At 38.8% G+C, this 5,258-nt stretch overlaps 1 long non-coding RNA gene across 1 annotated transcript in view; it reads left to right on the top strand.

Annotated features, from left to right (window-relative positions):
- Positions 1-2,927, top strand: part of LOC118767552 — a 15,491-nt gene extending 12,564 nt beyond the window's left edge. The window contains exons 2-3 of the long non-coding RNA XR_005003472.1: positions 2,236-2,241; positions 2,773-2,927. This is a non-coding gene — a long non-coding RNA (uncharacterized LOC118767552). The remainder of the gene's footprint in view (positions 1-2,235; positions 2,242-2,772) is intronic.
- Positions 2,928-5,258: the final 2,331 nt, after the last annotated feature.

The raw sequence follows: 5,258 nt of genomic DNA, 5'->3' as shown, positions 1-5,258 counted from the left end.
GTATGTATATATATATTATATACTATTATATTTCACACACACACACACAGACACATATTAATATACATACATATATATATATATATATACAAACATACGCATGTACTTATACATTTATATACATACACACACACACACACAAACACACACACACACACACACACACACACACACACACACATATATATATAATTATATATATAAATTTGAAAAAAGAAGAATGACTTCACTGGTAGTTGTAATCAGTTTAATTATTTTTTAATTATTTAATAATACAATTTTAGTTAATAGTCTAGTGGGAGTGTGTATATATTATATACACATACATATACATACATATATATATATATATATATATATATATATATATTATATATTACATATATATACCTATATATACATACATACATTACATACATACATACATACATACATACATACATACATATACACTTACACACACACACACTTATATACTTATATACATACATATATATGTATATACATAGGTAGGAATGTAGATATGTATATGTACATATATGCGTAGGTGTGTGTGTGTGAATGCATTTGTCTGGGCGTGTATGTATGTGTATATGCATATGGTGTGTGTGTGTGTGTGTGCAATTGAAGTAAAGAAAGAAGGAAAGAACAGCAGAGAGGAAAGAGAAAGAGAAAGAGAAAGAGGCAGAGCAGAACAAAGGGCGAATAATCCCGTGCCTCGGTGAATGAGTATTGTTTTGATTGTATTAAATGAGATAATAAATAGTTTAGCGATAAAGGACCGGTGTCGTGTGTGACAGTCAGCTGTGCCATTGTAATTGTGTTGAACACAACTAATGGAATGTCCTTCATAATACTGCATTGATGTCTAGGAAGTCTTTGATAAGAACTGAAATGGTTGCTGCTTCAAAGAAACTCTGGCTCTGCATTATTGTATTACATTGTGTCTGTGTTAACGCCAACGTGGGAAACTCTGTGCAGGGAGGCTCTTGTTGGACATGCTGGAAATAGCAGGCAAACCTACCTTGAATGTCGAATCTTATTCTCTTAAATTTGGGAAGGGCTAGCTTGTTGGGTGATCTAGTATAGTAAGCTTTTAGTAGTATGAGGTGGTTATAGCTTTGATGTCTTTAGGGCAGTTGTTTTCAACCAGGGTTTCGCGGAACCTGAGGGTTCCGCCAGTACAGTCCAGGGGTTCCGCAAGAAGTTACAAAACTGCTAAAATCGGCAGTAATTTTTAATTCTCCTGTGCAGATATGTGTGCATAAGACTATTAGATTATTGCAAAGGGGTTCCTTGAGCCAGTGGAATGTTTCCTTGGGGTTCCGCTCCAGCAAAAAGTTTGAAAAGCACTGCTTTAGGGCCATTACTAAGCCCCTGCAACCCCTGCTGTTGCAGGGGGCCTCCACCAATGAGGGACCCCACTTCTAAGATCAAAGTACATAGATGAGTCATCTATCTACTTTGGTTAAGATGCTGAACAAGAATTAAGCTATCTATGAAATAAAATGGCAATACATTGTACCTGCAAAAGTTCTTGTAAAAATATCATGTTGTACCATGAACGTGTACCAGACTTTGTGGGTTGCCTATGATATCATTTGAACATGAACTTAACCCTCAGCTGAACTGATCAATGATTTTGCGAAGCGAAAAGTGCATCGTGTTTGTCTTTGAAAGTTGCCTGGATTATAAAAGTGCTCTTTTATTCATATCTGGAAGTTTTACTAAATAAATTTAACTTGTACTTTTAAAGATGTTCTTTAGGATAATGTGAAATATTGAACTTCAGAAAGAATAAAGTAAAATATAGCTATGAATAAAGGTGCAAAGATTATGAATTTTGATTGAAGGGATGGGACTTGTAACAAAAAATTGTAGGAGTCCTCTAAAAGTCACGCAATAGAGCTGGATGTCTTTGATATTATGTCAGCTTAACCCATTAGTGACAGCTTGAATCCTGGACCGGGATGTGTGTTGTGTTCTTGAGCAAGACACTTTATTCCACGTTGTTCCAGTTCACTCAGCTGTAGAAATGAGTTGCAACATCACAGGTACCAAGCTGTGTCGGCCTTTGCCCTTCCCCTAGATAACACTGGTGGCATGGAGAGAGGAGGCTGGTATATATGGGCGACTGCTGGTCTTCCATAAACGACCTAACCCAGACTTGTGCCTAGGAGGGCAACTTTCTAGGTGCAATCCCATGGTCTGTGTTGTAACCGAAGGGGGTCTCAGGTATTGGTAAGGGCCAGCCTATTTAGCTGTAAGGAAGTACCAGAGTGTGAGGTAGAGTCCATCTATCTGTAAGTAGGGACCACAATGAGTTACAGTTGATCTAACTGCGAGGATGTATCACTTTTAAGGTAGAGTCTACTTAGCTATAAATAGGTGCCATAGTAAAGCACAGTTCTCCTAGCTGTAAGTAGGTACCACAGTGAAGTAGATTTCACCCAAGTGTATGTGGGTACCACAATGAAACACAAACCTCCTGGTTGTATGGAGGTACCAGAGTAAGACACAGTCTACCTGGCTGTAAGGCAGTACCAAAGAGAGGCAGAGTACATCTAACTGTAAATAGGTACCACAAGGAGGTACGAACTATCTGGTTTACCTAGCAGTGACTAGGTATCTCATATAGATCACCTGTTAATAGATGTCTTATAGATCACCTGTTAATAGATGTTCCACCTATATATTCACCATAAAGGCAGTGCTCCAGCATGGCTGCAGTCAAATGCCTGAAACAAGTAAAAGAATAAAAAAAATATACAGTATTTTAACGTGTATAAGGAACCCCCTAATTTTGGGGGTTTAAAATTTGGAGAAAAGGTTTTGTAAGGGACTATAATACTATCCAAGTATAAGAAACACCCATATTTTTTTAACCTAATTTTTGACAAAAAAGGGTTCCTTATATATGTTAAAATACAGTACTTATTTACTAATTGCTGGTAGGGACCATGTATTTCATTTTGCAGCTGTAAGATACTACCAACTATATTAAGGGCCATGGCAGTACTGTACTTCTGTGTTAGCAGTGCATTGTTTTCATCCCTGAGTTTATCTACAGATAAATCTCTCTTTCTCTCCCTAATTCTCAAAGTGGGATATCTGTCTGTCTCTTCTCTGGCAAGACACCTATTTCAATCCCTCTATTAGTCTTTCAACCTCTCATCAATTGGCAAAAAATCGGTCTCCAATTGAGGGGATTTTGTTTTGCAATTTGCTTGGTGACCCTGCCACAGTGCTGGTGCCACACACACACACACAAAAGGCACCCTGTACACTCTGTAAAGTGGTTGATGTTAGGAAGGGCATCCAGCCATAGAAATCATTTCAAAACTGACAACAGAGCTTCTCACAGACCCCTGGGTCACCAGATCCTGTCCAACCCAAACCAGAATGGAAAATGGATCTTAAATGATGATGATGATGATGATGTTTCATCTTTCACTTGTTTCAGTCATTAGAATGTGGCCATGCTGGGGCACACCCTTGAAGAATTTTTAGTTGAATGACTTGACCCCAACACTTATTTTTGGTTTTTAAACCTGGTACTTATTCTATTGGTCTCCTTTAGCTGAACTGCTAAGTTACAGGGATGTTAACACATCAATACTTGTTGTCAAGCAGTGGCAAGGAGCAAACACAAAGATACACATGCACACACACACACACATTTATATCAATGGGCTTCTTTCAGTTTCCATCTATCAAATCCATTCACATGGCTTTAGTCGGCCCAAAGCTATAGTAGAAGACATTTGCCCAAGATGACACACAATGGGACTGAACCCAGAACCATGTGGTTGGTAAGCAAGCTTCTTACCACACAGCCATGCTTACACCAATGATGATGATGATGATGATGATGATGATGATGACTAATGGTTCTGCCAAATATCTATCTACCATCCAAAATGCCATGAAATAGATACAATCTACCTCTCCACCAACAAGCTGGCCACCGTCTGCAAGTGAGAATGGCTTGGTAATGTGTAACACGTCTTCACTAATGATCTTAGATTCCTTTGTTATCACAGAGTTGATCCCCTTCTTAGTCCTCCTACCCTTGACCCAGCATCATGTTCAAGATATGACTGCTAGAGAGAGAGAGAGAAAGAGAGAGGGAGAGAGAGAGAGAGAAAGAGAGAAAGACAGAGAGAGGAAGAGAGAGAAAGAGAGAGAGAGAGAAAGAGAGTGAGAGAGAAAGAGAGAGAGAGAAAGAGAGAAAGACAGAGAGAGAGAGAAAGAGAGAAAGACAGAGAGATAGAGAAAGAGAGAGAGAAAAAGACAGAGAGAGAGAGAAAGAGAGAGAGAGAAAGAGAGAGAGAGAAAGAGAGAAAGACAGAGAGAGAGAGAAAAGAGAGAAAGACAGAGAGAGAGAGAGAAAGAGAGAAAGACAGAGAGAGAGAGAGAGAGAAAGAGAGAGAGAGAGAGAGAGGGTTACACTAGTACTCTGTTGCTACTCATATTCAACTGAGCAGACAGGAGTAACATTGAAATAAAGTGCCTTGCTCAAGCACACAATGTGTCCCCCAGTCCAAGAATTGAACACAGGTCATTGCGACCATGACCCAACCACTCTTACCATAAGGCCATGCTTATCCCCCTATCCACCAAGTAGTTACGAAATAACTTCGACCAGCCTTTTCACCTTAGTATTGGGAACATAGCAAGAATGTGACTATGGATTCTTTATTTTTGCAATGGAGGAAATTCCCCTTTGGACAGCAACATTCTTTCTTAAACACGAAAAAACATTCTTCAATACTTCTGGGAGTGTTCCAAAACCAATGTTGCAATATCTATAAATCGGTCATTTACTCCATATTCTCCATATTCTTCGGATTCTATTTTTGTATTCGAGACTGGTCTGAGAAACTGTAATTTTCTTTCAGCTATAATCATAATATTTCTCTGGCATTGAAACAGAAGATGACATGTTTATGGGCAAAAGATGCACTTAATTGAATGTCCCCAAGAATATGACTGGTACCTATTTTATGTATTTATTTATTTTATTTTATTTATTTATTTTATTTTATCTAGTTTCAGCTCACGAGCTGTGGCCATGCTGGGGCACCGCCATTTGGTGTTGCTACATGATTTTACTTCACGAATGCTTTTTAGCAATTGCCATTTGGTGCATGAGAGAGTTCGATGCAGCTGCCCTCATCTGCACCTCCTGCCGTGAAGTTGGTTCATCCGGGACACCTGACAGGAAGAGATCCAGCTTTATTTTAAAGACATCTGCA

The sequence above is a fragment of the Octopus sinensis genome, linkage group LG22, assembly GCF_006345805.1.
Source record: "Octopus sinensis linkage group LG22, ASM634580v1, whole genome shotgun sequence".
NCBI lineage: Eukaryota > Metazoa > Mollusca > Cephalopoda > Octopoda > Octopodidae > Octopus > Octopus sinensis.
The sequence above is the reverse complement of the archived record's forward strand: the minus strand, read 5'-3'. Positions and strand labels throughout refer to the sequence as shown.